This window comes from Dermacentor variabilis, chromosome 8, assembly GCF_050947875.1.
Source record: "Dermacentor variabilis isolate Ectoservices chromosome 8, ASM5094787v1, whole genome shotgun sequence".
NCBI lineage: Eukaryota > Metazoa > Arthropoda > Arachnida > Ixodida > Ixodidae > Dermacentor > Dermacentor variabilis.
In genome coordinates, this window is record NC_134575.1 from 98,204,886 (window position 1) to 98,220,540 (window position 15,655).

Consider the following 15,655-nt stretch of genomic DNA (forward strand, 5'->3'; position numbering starts at 1 on the left):
ATCAGCGTGCACTTCCGTAGGTGCGCATGCATCGAAGTGACGCAATATGGGCCCTGATGTTAGTAGAAATTTTAGCTGACGGAACGCGTCGTCGCAAGCCGATGTCCAGTTGAAAGGGACGGCTTTTTGGAGAAGACATGTTAGGGGGTACACCACGTCGGCGAATCTTGGGACGAAGCGCCGAAAATACGAGCACAGGCCCAAGAAACTCCTCAACTCCCGCACTGACTTCGGTGCTTCGAAGGAGCTGACTGCCTCAATCTTCCGTGGATCTGGCCTCACACCGTTTTTGTCGACCAGATGCCCAAGTACTAACGTCTCGGTTTCTCCAAAACGACATTTCTTGGAATTTAGGATCAAGCCGGCTTGTTTGACACAATCCAGAACAAGATTGAGACGGCTGTTATGTTCACTCAATGTGCTGCCAAAAATAACCACATCATCGAGGTAGCACAAACAAATTTCCCATTTAAGTCCTCGGAGGATAGTATCCATGAATCTTTCGAATGTTGCTGGCGCGTTACAAAGGCCGAACGGCATAACGTTAAATTCATAAAGACCGTCTGGTGTCACGAAGGCCGTTTTCTCCTTATCGTCTGGGTGCATGGGTATCTGCCAATACCCCGATCGCAAATCCAGTGATGAAAAGTAGGCAGCGGAATGTAGACAGTCGATGACATCATCAATTCTAGGAAGCGGATACACATCCTTTTTGGTGACCGCATTCAGTTTCCTGTAATCAACGCAAAACCGCCACGATCCATCCTTCTTCTTTACTAAGATTACTGGTGCTGCCCACGGACTAGAAGACTCTTGGACAACACTTTTACGCAGCATGTCTTTCACCTGTTCAGCAATAACTGTCCTCTCTGCTGAAGAAACGCGGTAAGGCTTTTGCCGAATGGGGTGCGCAGATCCGGTGTCAATTCTGTGGCGAGCACGAGAACGCGGGAGTGAAGCCTGCTTGTCGCCTTGTGTGAAATCGAACACAGAAAGATGTGCCCACAAAACTTGTGCGAGAGCGCGGCGCTCATGTGAGGGCAGTGCCTTGTTGATCATTCGTAGGATCTGCTCTTCAGAAATGCTTCTTTGGGGATCGCTACTATGAGACTGCTCCTCCTCGCTTAGAACTGTAATGGAGCTGTAAGTAATCTCGTCAAATTCAGCAAGCTTCATATCACGCGGGAGAACGGCAGGGACGCAAGAACAATTGAAAGCCCATAAATTGGAGGCGCCATTCACTACTCTCACGACAGAGCGTGGTACAAGTACATCTTTCTTTGCGCAGCTCGACGTAAGTGGCTGGACTTGCGCGTCAAACGATGAAAGGTCGGCAGCAGCGAAATTGACTGGGATACGTGACAGCGACCAAGGCGGTAGCAGCAAATCGTTCGAAACAACACAATAGTTTTTCACTGGTAAGGATGTGTCGGCAAGGGTGGCGAGAAGCGCGCTATTCAAAGTAATTTCGCCTGTGCCACAGTTAACGGATGCACCACAATCCTGAAGAAAGTCAATCCCGAGAATCACATCATGAGTGCATCGCGGTAGTACGAGAAATTCTGTTTTAAGATCTTCTCCTCCGAATAAAACACTTGCAACACAAATACCAAGGGGAACTAGGCACTCTCCGCTGACACCACGAAACGTCACACCATCATTCCACGGGAACATAACTTTCCTACCCAGCCTCTCTTTGAAAGTCACACTCATGACGGAAACGGTAGCACCAGTATCCACTAATGCTGTTGCAGGTATACTATCAATTAACACACGCACTTTGTTCTTCACCATCATAATAGGCAGAGGAGTATTTCGCAGATACACAGACTGTCCGGCGACCTTACCTCCATCGGCCGCGCCGGCTAGTTTCCCGACGGCGGTGGAGACGTAGCACGTCGCCGTGGTGACGGTGAACGGCGTTGGCGACTGGTTGGGGGCGTCAGGCTGCGGTCAGAAGCTGGCGAGCCACTCCTTCTACTATACTGACGGAAGGTATTCCGAGGTGGCGCGCCTGTGGTGTTTGCAGGGTCTATCGGCCAACGGTCGTCATAACTATCACGTCCAAAATTAGGCCAAGTTGGTGGTGGGCCATATGTTGTTGTCTGTCGGCGCCGGCGACAAAAACGAGCAATGTGTCCTGAGGCGCCACAGCTGTAACATACAGGAGATGCGCGACCGACGTTGTATGCCTCGGAGTCAACCCTGGGACGCTGCGAATAATAAACGCGATCTTCCGAATTCCGATTCGTGGTGGTAGCTCGACGAGTTCGTTGATCGTGCGTCATGTCGTCGGGAAAGGTACGTCGGTGCTGTCGCAGCTGATCACCTCGACAGTCTGCAACGCCTGGCATGACAGACAATGCTGACACAGCAGATGCATGTTCTTGAGGTTGGTTGGAAGCGCAACCAAGCTGTTCGACATCCGCCCCTTTGGTGTGTCGTTCAAGTTCTTCGCGGACAATTTGCCTTATAGTTGCCGCAAGGTCAAATTGAAAGCTGTAGTTGTCGTTTTCGTCAACGCTTGCCACCGTTGTGACATTTGCTAGCCTGCCAAACTTTGGCGTGATACGGCGCAGCTTCAAGGCCTCAAATGTGCGGCAATGCTTGATGAGGTCGGCGACCGAGGCGAGACTCTCCTTTCCGATTAAATAATTGTAAACATCCTCGGCTATGCCTTTGAGAAGGTGTCCAACCTTGTCCTCTTCGGACATTCGAGGATTGACAGTCTTGCAAAGCTTCAGGATCGCCTCTATGTACGTAGTACAGGTCTCACCTGGGACTTGAGCGCGCTGAAGCAATGTCTGCTCCGCCCGCTTCCGTTTCGTGGTGGAATCGCCAAAGCACTCTGTGAGGTGAGTAACGAAGCTGTCCCACGTTGTGAACGTATCTTCATGGTTCTCGAACCACACTAGCGCCGTGTCTGTGAGGAACAGAACCACATTGTCGAGCTGAGTCGTGGAGTTCCAGCCGTTGTACTTGCTCACACGCTTGTAGTGGGTGAGCCATTCCTCCACGTCTTCGCCGAATTTTCCAGAGAAAGGGCGGGGCTCCATCTGATGCATCCAGGCGCCGGTTGTTCGCACTGGAGCTGCCAGAGAAGGCTGTTCGTCGCTGCTGTGGGACATCGGGATCTCAAGCGGTGTTGGAGGCAGTCGAGCGAGGCGTCGGCTCCGGCGTGGCACTTGCTGCAGCAGCTCCGTCGTCTTGGTCGAAGTACCCCGCACCTCCACCACAAAACTGTTACGGTTAATGTTAAACCGGCTTTATTCAAGGGACGAGATGGATGGTAAAGTCAAGATGGCGTCCTGAGGCTGCACCAGCTCACTTCTTCTTCCTCTTCTTCTCGCCCGGCTCATGCCGTAGCAATATGTAGACTGGTTCAGGGAACTCCAGCGACTGCGACAGTGCCGAGAAATGTGCCCAATTCGATGGCAGTGAAAACAAATTGGCTTGTCGTCTGCAGTGCGCCATTCAGAGGGGTTGCGGAAACGTGGTGGGTAAGAAGGTGCGGGACGGGGTGGAATCGAAGAAGCCGGGAGGGCATTAGGGCGATGGACCGAGCAGATGGTGTGAATACCCATGTTGGCGAACTCCTGGCGGACAACAGCCTGGATCAGGGAAACAGTGACTGCAGGTGCGTTGGAGGGGCTGGAGTCGAACGCAGCCGGATAGGCGGCCTCGATCTCACGCCGGACAATCCTGGTAACATCGCCAGTGTTGTTGGGACGAGGAGCGTCGGCACAAGAAGATGTCGCTGGGGTGTTGGGCAGACGGGCGAACTGTTGGTCGATACGTCGGCTTTTAGCGAATTCCAGGCGGCGGCACTCTTTTATAACTGCATCCACCGTCGCGACGTTGTTAAATACGAGCAAGTTGAAGGCGTCATCGGCAATGCCTTTGAGGATGTGGGAGACCTTGTCGGACTCAGCCATGTGTGCGTCAACTTTGCGGCATAGAGCCAAGACGTCCTGAATGTACGTGACGTGGCTCCGTTGACGTCTGCACACGACCGGAAAGCGCCTTCTGCGCGACAAGTTGGTGACCGTAGGGGTTGCCGAACAAGTCTCGAAGCTTTTGCTTAAGCGAATCCCAACTGGTCAGCTCATCTTCGTGCGTCCGATACCAAACTCGAGGTGTGCCACCGAGGTAAAAGACGACGTTGGCGAGCATGATAGTGGGGTCCCACCGGTTACTGCGGCTGACGTGTTCGTACAGGCTGATCCAGTCCTCGACGTCTTCCCCATCTTTTGCCGAGAATACGCCAGGATCACGGGGAGCGGAGAGGGTGATGTAGGTCGTCGAAGTGGCAGCAGGTGTCAGAGCCGGCGGAGTCGGGTTGTCGTCGCCGGGAGCCATGAAGGAAGGCTCGACGTACCGTCCACTGCGAAGCTCCGTGACGAGGTACAGGGAACGTCCACCTCCACCAAATATGTTACGTAGGAAGACACCGACGAAAAGCTATTTACAAGTATATTTACAAGGCGATACGCCGCAGTTGACCAGGAGGCAACAGTCCGCGCTAGCTTCCAGTCGTCGTCTTCGTCTTCTTCCCGCTCGGCTCTTCGTCATTGGAAATACTACCCCGTAGCAATATTGTTACGGACCAATAGTTACGATAAAGAAGAGGCCAGCACTGTGAAGATGACGACAATAACTAGAGACTACTAGTATGGGCTGTTGTCTTTTGGCAAAGTGCAGCGTATTCATTTTGTAAATAAATTTGTATGTAGCTTCTTGTCTGTGACTTCCCATGTAACATATTTGGTGGAGGTAGACATGCCCTGTCCTCGTCATGGGGCTCGCAGTGGATGGTACATCGAGCCTTCCGTCATGGCTCCCGGAGATGACAGCTCGACACAACCGTCTCTGACACCTGCTGCTACTCCAACGAGCCACATCGCACGCTCCACTCCACGTGATCCTGGCATATTCTCGGAGAAAGATGGGGAAGACGTCGATGACTGGATCAGCCTGTACCAACGCGTCAGCACCAATAACCAGTGTGACTCAACTGTCATGCTTGCCAACATAGTATTTTACCTGGGTGGATTGCACAGCTCAAGTATGGCTTAGGACAGATGCAGACGAGCTCACCAGTTGAGATACACTTAAACAAAAGCTGCAGAACTTGTTCGGCAACCCTTACAATCAGCAACTTGCTGCTGTTGTGCCCGACGATCGGTCAGAACAAAGGATGATTCACCAGCAGACATGCGGCAATCAGAGGTGCTGATCCCACCTCATTGTTCACTCAAGGAAGCTAAACAGCATAAAAGGTGGACTGGAACGGATGCGAGAAGGAAGAAGCTCGGACATACACACTCTAGCATGTAGTGTGCTCTGAAAGTTAAGAGCCCTGTGTATAAAACTCAACCATATACTTCTGAATATAAAACCTTTTATTGTTCCCGTAACTGTCGCTCGGAACCCTTCTTTCTCTCGGCACCTGGCACGGCACCATACTGGAACCGACCTTACAATACAGGCAGGCAGCTTATGAGATCAATCGGCATTGACTACATTGGTGTGGTGAGTGCTACATGTTTGCTTCTCTTTTCGCGAGACTCATAGCGCAGGCAATCCATAATAGTGTTTGGTGTTGTTAGTTATTTTATTACATACACCAAGAATATAGTGCCTCGTGGGCTGATTGCTAGTGGGGAAGAAACACAGGGTGCTTTGTGAGCATGGAGAAGTTGCAAATCCAAGAACTCCTTGAAAGTCATGAGCAGATGAGCATTTCGGTTGGCCCTGCGAAAGGCAAAAGGTAGCAATTGGAGCTTTTGCAGAATGAGGAGAGGAGTTGGGAGGAGGCTGGTGAGGCAAGGAAAATTATTTTGTAAAAAAGAGAGCACGAAGAACAAGAAATTCTGCAGTCTCCTAATAGTGATAAGGATGGGCTAGCTATGGCCTGATGTTTGCTCTTCATGTCACCAAAGCTTTCACTACTACAAAGAAGCAGATGCTAGGAGAGTATGTTTGTGTTTTCCGGTAGGCACTGTTTTGGGAATTCACCTTCCTTAAATATCGAATTTCAGTTTTAAGGAAGGGTGAATTTTGAAGGCAACAAATTCGCCATGGAGAAATTCAAAGCGCAGGACCTCCTTCTAATTTGCAAAGAGTTGGGCATTCTCGCCAGCTCCGCAACAACACAAGAAGCAGTTCTCGACGTCATGAACGCAGAAGATGTGACAGTCCAGGAAGCTGAAGAGGCTTGGGAAACCATTGTTGAAAGAAAGCAAATGGCAGAGGAGTGCAAGAGGTGCAAGCGTGAAGCAGGAGAGAGGCGAAAGAGGTACAAATGTGAAGAAGAAGAGGCGTGTGAGGCGTCAGCATGAAGAGGCCGAAAGGCACAAGAGTGAAGCAGAGAGGTGCGAGCATGAAGAGGCCGAAAGGCACAAGTGTGAAGCAGAGAAGCGCGAGCATGAAGAGGCAAAAAGATGCAAACTTGAAGCAGAAACACACCAGAGGCGTGTGCAGGAGGCAGCACAATGGCATGTTCTAGGAATGGAAGAGCTTGAGCAGAAAAGTCAGATACTTAGATGGCAAATAGCGTGAATCCAGCTCCACACTTTCATGGTAGAGGAGGATATAGTTAATTTCTTCGCCGGTTTTGAAAGAGTGTCGTATATTCCTGTTGTGGTCCGTCTTGGGTGTTTGCGCTGTAAGTTTAAGTTCAGAATTATGCACCAACTAGGCCCAAATGGAGTTTTACTGAGAAAGAGGGTGTCAGCCGGGACTTGTGGACCAAGAGATTACCAGCACTAATCCTGTTCAGTATCGCTGTTTCATGAACTGCTTGTCTGAGGACAAAGTGCGAGACTACGATAGGGCTAAGAAGGATTTCTTTAGACCCTTCTGTCTAGCATTTCAAACCGACTTCGAAGGGCAAAAAGAGAGAGCAGCAGAACTCGCCCAACATTACCACACGCTCCGACGTTTCCGGAGTAAGCCGTGACAAGTGACAAAGCAGGATATGGTTCCCGGAAGCCAAAGGGTAACAAGTATTTCTGTAGGCATTTTAAACCGGAGACTTCAAATTCCCCCAGCACACATCAAGAGAAAGAGGGTGACGCACCTAAAGTAGCAGAAGAAACGAAGATGCTCCCGCTGATGGTGTACACACGTTGGAGGCGCGGAAGATCGTTGTGTATTACAACTGCGGAGGAAAAGACCACATAGCCAGGAGCTGAGAAGCGGGTGGTATTTGTCATAGCTCAGGACTCCGACAAGAACCTGCAGCCATATATGGGACAGCTTTCACTGAACAGCCAGGTGTGTATGGAGGCGGCAATATTGGCCAGCCTGCCAGAGAAAGTAACCTATTGATAATCAAATAGGTCGGAGCAAACGCTGACGGAACGAGGAGAACCATTCTCCAATATGGGATCCTTCAGGGCAAAAACATGGAAGGAAACTCGGAGACTGATAGGCGTATTCCCTATTGCGCAACAGTCAGAGAACCGTGGAATGATTCCTGAGATAGTTGAGCGCAGTGATGAGTCAAACTTGCTGGTAGCCGGAAGCGAGGGGAAGGCAGTAGACAGCGGCGGTTTTTCCGCACAAGAAACGGAGGGCCCATTAGGCCAAGTGTGTACGGAGGCAGCAAGTTCGGCCAGCCTGCCAGGAAAAGTTGCTTATGGCTGTTTGCATACGTCAGAGCAGATGGTGAAGCAAAGGGATAGACCCAAGATGAGAAAGGCAGACGGGGTAAGGAGTATGGAACCAAACATGTGACGCGACAAGGCAACAGACACAAATGCACGACAGTCAGGATCCAGCCGGAGACTGTGAAAAAGGCGAAGGACGATAAATCCCAAGCTTAGGCATTTGCGGAGATCGGCATGATGCACATCGCAAGAAGGAGAGCTTCACGAAGATTCGGGCGTAGTAACCGTCACCTAACCGCACTGCAGATGTCTTGTTGTAAGCAGAGGAACAAAGCGAAGCGTCCTGTAGGCTGCTTCTAGAGCCGGTCACTCACAGGGACAAAGAAAGGCAGCTGCCTAGCACCTAAGGGAACAATGCGTGTGTGGGTCTGTAAATGTAATCTTCTCTCAGTACTTGGAGGCTGCTGTCCTAAAGTTGTAGCTACGAGGTGCGTCAGGCAAATTAGAGGCTTTTGCCTTCTTCCAAGACAGCGCTTTGCAAAAGCCGCGAAATGCACGACCCTCTCGAGCTCGTCTGAAATATGAAATCAGACAGACAGGTTGCAAATTGTTTTGTTCTTTTTATTTGTGCTGTATTTAGCTTGGTTGTACGATCAATGCTTAAGATGCGTAAGGAATAACACAAAATATTAGGTTGTTAGCATTTTCGGCTCACGTTAGATCCCCAATTACAAACGGAAAGTTTATGTCACAACACATGTAGAATAGTAAAGCAAACAGGGTTAGTGTTGCATAAAGTTCAGAACATCCGCCGACAAGGCTTGAGAGTGGTGACGCTGGCTACCACCCCCAAGGTTAGTTCACGTAGTAACACATAAATACGCAAGAAAGTGGATGGGGAAAGCATGCCGCAGTAGCTCAAATGGTTAGAGAATCGCATGCATAAAGCAAAGACGTGGGATCATCCTGCACCTGTGGCAAGTTGTTTTTTCATCCACTTTCATTGCCATTAATTTATAATTTCTTTATTTCAATTAATAAGTACAAGTAATTTACCCTATGTTTTCCTTGGTGTCTGTTTGTTGGCTTCTCATCATATGATTACTAAGAACCAGGCCCCTCAGTTAACCCCCTTTCTTCTCATTCATACTGCTTGGAAGGTCACATCCAAGCTGCGCAAGTGGATCAGTTATGGTTTTACTGGAGTTCATAACGAGTCATAACATGCAGGAGTGTTTTTGAAGGCACATTTTGCAGATTGCATTCATGAACTTTAATTTCTTCGACGTTATTTAATTATGAACGTTTTAGGAGCTTTTGTCATAAAGAGGACATTGTTTGTTGGTGCTCATGGTATCATCATCATCAGCCTGGTTACGCCCACTGCAGGGCAAAGGCCTCTCCCATACTCCTCCAACAACCCCGGTCATGTACTGATTGTGGCCATGTCGTCCCTGCAAACTTCTTAATCTCATCCGCCCACCTAACTTTCTGCCGCCCCCTGCTACGCTTCCCTTCCCTTGGAATTCAGTCCGTAACCCATAATGACCATCGGTTATCTTCCCTCCTCATTACATGTCCTGCCCATGTTCATTTCTTTTTCTTGATTTCAACTAAGCTGTCATTAACTCGCGTTTGTTCCCTCACCCAATCTGCTCTTTTCTTATCCCTTAACGTTACACCCATCATTCTTCTTTCCATAGTTCGTTAAGTCGGCCTTCCGCGCCACTCACGGACACTCTGGGCCATGGGACGCGAAGAAAACTATATTTTTGTTTTCTAAGCAGTTTGCTTTTTTTCCACAAAGTGCTATATCTTTTAATGCACCCCGAAGTTTCGCAACCGTCAAAGTACACAGCAAAAATAGCTGCCTCGGAGACAGGCGCTCGCACTACGAAAGATCGCAGATCTCGTAATTCTGCTGCGTTTGCAGCTGATTTTATCGCTGGATCGAGCAGCAGCGAGTCTGAGGATCAGGGTGTCTACCAACCGGGAAAACCGGGAATTCTCAGGGATATTGAGTAGTCTGGAAAAACTCAGGGCATTTGTGCTTCTATTAGGGAAAATGAACTGTAATTTTATGGAAAGGGAACGAAAGTCGCAGTAATGCTGGCTCGAGTAACAGAGAGGAATAGTAACGAATGGTCTTTGACGCCGCGTCGTTGGCTGGAGGAGTTACCAGAGTACAGTAAACAAGTGACTCTCTGGACGGACGGCTTCGCGGCAACACTACGTACCCCATAGGATCAATGTATAAGAACGTCTGAAATTTCGAACACAAGAAGCCTTCGCCGTCCGATTTTCCCGACTTTCTGCCGTGACCGCAGGTCCGAAACGGCATTAATAAAAGCCACAACCGCCAATTTGATAACCTCGCCGCCTTGAACCGGCACACTCGCACGCAGATCCGCTGGCAGCCGTAGCCACCACCGCGGCAATGCTAGGCCTAGCTGCTTCGAGGTTCAATATTAAGCTTCTTGCCGTTCTGTGCCGCGTTTTTCATTGGAAGAATTCGCCGCTGTTAGCAATGGCACCGACACCGCCTTTGTGGTAATCGCGATTGGCTTCGAAGTTCGGAAAGCACGGCGCGTTGCATAATGCCGGTTCCCGAAAGTCAGCTTTCCCTCATTACAGCACTGTTACGCTGTGAAGCATAACAAGTGTGGTAAGGGGCAACTGTCACTGGACACAGTATGTATTCCTTGATTGTGCACGCGTGCACCCACCATCTCCCATCTCAGTACGAGTGCCGATATGCCTAATAAGTGTACTGGCAGGCCTTCAGAGATTTTTCGGACGTGCCTGTGGCGATTTTAGCCCTTAAGGGCTGTAAAAGACGTGCATTCATTTTTTCGGACACTTTCGCAGCCCATAAGGAGTCCGGAAAATCGGACGCTGACTGTACAGCTGTCCAACAGGATGCTTCAAATAGACCGCGTGGCGAATGTGAAGCCGAAGGAGGACAAGGAGAACCGAAGGAGAAATGAACGGAAAAGGAAGCATGCCACCGCTTTTTTTGAAGGAGCTCGCACTCTAAAAGCAAAGTGTTGGCTGAAGCAGGTGTCCCTCATCCAAGCAAAAAAACTATTTAGAACAGTGAAACGCAACACTGAGGCGTTGTGCGCGGGCTGAGAGAATGTCAGGACAGATCAAGTTGACTTACCAGCTGTTGCGAGAGAATCTCACTTGTGATAATGTTCGGGCCTCAAACCAATTAGATTGCTATAAGTTCACAGACATAGCGCATATTCGAAAATATTCTGTATGCATCTCTTTCTTATTCGTATTTGAGAATGTTCGACTCAATTTGTAATGGGTTTTACTATTACTTTCGAAGTTCTTTTATTCGCTGTAGATTTTACAAAACCCCCTCCCTTCTGTTTTCTTTTTGAATAAAATAAACACTAACCCGTACTATTCAAACTGGATTAAGTTGTTTTCTTTTTCATTTTTTAACATGGTTACTAAAGAGGGACACCATTGGGTGGCATGATGTAGGGAGCAAGCCTTGACATAAAACAAAGTTGTGCCACTCAGGGAATATTGCAAGGGCACTCAGGGAAAACCTGGAAAACTCAAGGAATTCGTAAATATCAACTTGCTAGACACCCTGGAGGATGCTGCCTCTTCGTTGGACATTGAGAGCAAGGAAGACACAAGCCAGCCCGGAATATCGGAGGCCGCAGCCTGCTGCTGAAACCTGCTGAATGAAAAATTGATTTTTTGGGATATACAGTGCCTATTAGACGGCAATATATTTGCATGTCTCATAAGTTGTTACATTTTCTTTCTTAGTAGACATAAGCATTTCGTCACAAACATTGTTGAATTGTATCCCGCAATCTTCATTTTGGCAATTTATACCTCTTTTATCACATACATCTCGTTCATAATTGTAATTTTCAAGGCGAAAAGACATGTCCACTTGTCGAAACGTTGGCTCCCGTCTTCACCTCGTTCTTGTTTTCCTCATCGTCTTGAATGTCCATCTCCCGCCTTCCCCTTGTTTTCCCTGGATCTCGCTAATAAAGCTTTCATGCGTGAAAAGTGCATTATTTCTGCTTTTTGTTTATGTATTAGATAAAATATTGAGTGGAGTAGTAGCTTCAGATAAAGATATCTGGCGTAACCTGCAAAAGCACCTAGTTTCCACATGGTACGGAAAGAGTGAAGCCATCCAGCAATCACTTCCGCCTGGGGTCAGCGCTACGTAAACATTGTCCAGTGTCCACAGTGCACCGCTCGTGCATCTGCAGCTGATGCCCGCCACCTACTTTAGACGTGCCGTGGGTCTCTCGGACAAAGACAACTCCCAAAAGTGTACTTAAAGGTGTGCATTGAAAAGGCTATGAAGAATGGCTTATGAACAGCACATTCTTTAAGTCTGTTGCAGTATCTTAGTGAAACAAGCCTGCATGCGTATATGTAGATTCATACTGATGTTACACCGGGTGGCAACCACAGAGAGTAACAGATAAGCACTCCGGTGTGGGCGAGGGGCAGTGCTACATTCCAGGCGACGCGGGAACTTATGCTTAGCACTGCGATTGATACACCGAACACTGTTCTACAATGCGAATGCTTTGTCAAATTTCTTCGCAAAAGATACCATTGGCTTGTGTGCATGTTACACCTCCATTTGCATGAACATGCCGTTAATGGGGCTCTGTGCGTAGCATGGCAGCCAGATGGCTGGCCCGCACAGTGCATTACGGAGAGCGGAAAAGAATTGTCCGTACATCATCGTGCGTACCTCAACAACAGAAATAGCCCTCAAGACTAACGACAACACATCGAAATGCACATAACAGAGGCCAAACCCAGACGCAGCAGCAACGCTAAAGTAGATTGAAAGGCCACCCCCCACCCCACCCAACCCAATCCTCCCAAAACATGAGAGCTTCTCTGTGCTCACAGCATTGAATGTGCAGCAATGTCACGTCTTATCGCCATTCCATTCTCCATAAGCCTAAATGAGCCCTTATGTTAAGGCTGTGTGTAAGCAGATCACTGGGAAAAGGAAGGGAGGGGTTCTGCAGCACTATGTAAAAGCTCGTGGAGCATCGCCAAAGCCAAAAGGTCTGAGAACCCCTACCTTGTGTAAGTGTGCACAGTTCTGTCAAAGAAAGACCACTATGCTAGCGTAAATTCCAACGGAATCTGAAGCGATCTATGAAGGCTTCAATGTGCCGCTTACTGTGATGAGAGCCTGCACATGACAAAAATGGTATATACATTAAATAATATTTGGTAATGACATTTTGTTTCGCCGCACTTGTAGGCAAAATGATCACTCATGGCAGAATGAGAAGATAACCACTTGTGTAAAAAAAGTGTGAACCACTTTTCACGCAGAAGGATGCTTAATTAGGCGACGATTTACTTGGAGAACATGTCCTAGCGAGCCGTGTAACATTAAAGATTTCTCACTAATGAGTATTTTACTGTACGCTGCGGTCTTTTGTATGCATAGTGCGTAAACAGATGCTTCGTTGTTGAGCCGTTACATCAAGGAATATCACATGGCTGTGGCCACTGAAATATGTGCTCTAAACTGATTATCAAAAATGTCTCCGCAACCTTCAGCGCACCTGCATAGCCTCGGCTATATTGTAATATAACTAAAGAACTTGTTAATTTGTATTACAACATATTTATTTCCAAAGTGTGTATCAACATAACTGGCACGATACTTGACTTTGGTATTGAGGCGTTGTCAGTGTCATGTGTCGCGTCGTATCAGTGTTTTCAAATTCTTTCATTGCTTTCTTAAAACATAATGAAACAGCTTTTCACATTATACTGGAACATGCTATGAATTACCTCTGGAGCTAACATGTCCGAGCATACAGTAACACTTGTGTAACAGAATGTTATGTAGCATACCACGCACACATGCATATTCCCAATTGAGATTTGGCTTAATACATTGACACCTACATCGCATAAGGGTGTTGACAGACAATTGCTACATATCTGAGTTCACAAGTTACAAGTAACCAAGCTTTGAAAGAAGAACCGGCACTGAAATTGCCACATGTTGGTGCAGGTGCCTCTTCACGTGGATGTAACGTGCCAGTCTGAAAGCATACGTGCCACCAAAATGGCCGAATGGATGTGGAAGTAATCCTTAGGAGCGCAACTTGCAGAACAAAAAGAAGAAAGCCTCAAATGTGTTTATTTATTACATGAAGGCACATTGTCGCCCTATAAAGAAATTTTTGCATACTGAATCGAATACAATTTGAATAGTGCGAGAATTGAAACAAATGTAGAATATGTTTCAAACTGTTTTTGAAGAATGCAAAGCAATTGTCAAAATATGGGTAGAACAATGTACACATCCTGGTGTTCATTCCATTGGCAAGTTCCTGTACTTACATCGCACATTATGCAGCATTGTTTACTAAAAGCGCTAACGGATCACTAGGAACAAATGAGGAAATCACTTGCATACAAAGGACTCTTCAGGGAGTGCAAATGGTCTTTGTATAGCCAGGAAAGTCTAGCTGCCTGAGAAGCGTATCCAGCTTCTACTAGTCATGCTCTCATGTTTTATGCATATACTATGCCCCTGGTTGTTGTTTACACGTATTTATTGACATTTTTTGCCCTTAAGGGCTGCGGTGAATTGGCTTGGGAAGTAGCGGGAATGAGAAAGTAAGGGAAACAACGGGGGACGTAACCCTTTGAGGGTCGATTTTTTTCGCCAGATGCGACCGCCCAGGGTCGATTTTTTTAAATTGCAGATTCCAATTCTTCTTAGGTAGTTATTTAAAAAAAACTAACCGTAATTTTTTCTAAGGCGACCCTAAAGTGATAAAAAATATTTTGCGTTGGTATATAAGCACTCTTCATTCATGAATAACAACAATAAAAACAGAATTAAACCTATAAGAATTGAAAATTTTATGCATTGTTATAGTTCAAGGCTTTGTAAATGCGCACACGAGAATATTTCGCAAGACTCAAATGTTCCTGCTCCTACACTAATATGTACGTCCATAGCGTAATCGAACTGCGTAGGTGCGCGCACTCAAGAAAACTGTGTGGTTGTGTGCCCGTCAAAAAAACAAAACATCTGACAAACTTCCGCTAATCTTCATCTTATCGCTTACCGGAGGCAATTAGATTTCGCAAGCCTCAAAAAAAAAAAAAAATAAAAGAAACAAGAAAAAAGCAACGGAAGCGCAGGCACGGTAGCATCCTTCCTATGCGCACCTCTGTGAGCACTAAACGAGCGAGAAACAAGCGGTCGCCTTTTGAACGATTAGTAAAGAAATAGCCATCAGTTTTGCAAGCGCAAGAGACCGAGACCGCTCGCGGAACAAAACGCAAGCCGCCGCCTGCCTGCGCGCGCGCCAATGCGCGATCGAGCGGTAGTATGTACACGCGCAGGAACAAACTAGCGCTAAAACAAACCATGCAGCGAAAAGCAAGAGAGGGAGGCGCGCGAAAAAAATTCCCTGTATTTCCACATAATGGCAGCACATGACAGAAAACAAAAAGTAAGAAAATTGGTGCGCTTTTTAAGTATACAGACGGCACCACAAATATATGGCATCGACCATTTTGGAGATCATTCGCGGCGCCGTATATTTATGTCATTGACCCTCAAATGGTTAATCATCTACATCATGCGGTCTGATGCTTTCGCTGGTACGCTCGAGATGAAGAAGCCTGGTCCTTGTGATCATCCTCAGGATCATCCAGGAATTCATACAGCGACCGCCAGAGCTTGTTGCCGGTCGCAGCACTGCAGTGACTCGGTAGAGCCCAGGTCTGTAGGGAGGTTGGTCGCCATTCCGTTGGGAGCGAAGCAAGGGCCCTTTGCCTGGGGCCAGAATAGAGTAGGCAGTCCCAGATTAAGTGTTCGAGGTCTGCCCTCGTGTTGCAGGGGCTGCAGCTACCCGCACGCGAACATTCCAGGCCACGAGGGTCTTCCGTTCTGCGAAAACGCTGCACGAGAAAGGGAGTAAGAAGGGTGGCAGTCTGTACCTGCCGGAGCAGAACCTGCTGCCGAAGAGTAACAGCCTGGGAAG

The 15,655-nt window shown here is 47.8% G+C and overlaps 1 protein-coding gene across 2 annotated transcripts in view; it reads right to left on the reverse strand.

The window, feature by feature from the left end:
- LOC142590434 (uncharacterized) overlaps nt 1-15,655 on the reverse strand; it is a 393,201-nt gene that overhangs the window by 56,156 nt on the left and 321,390 nt on the right. Inside the window, exon 3 of one of the 2 annotated variants that reach the window (XR_012830115.1) lies at nt 5,376-5,754. The exons of the other annotated variant lie outside the window; for it this stretch is intronic. The gene's annotated coding sequence lies outside the window, so the exon portion shown is untranslated. Of the gene's footprint in view, nt 1-5,375; nt 5,755-15,655 lie in introns of those variants that run through there. 2 annotated transcript variants of the gene reach the window in all.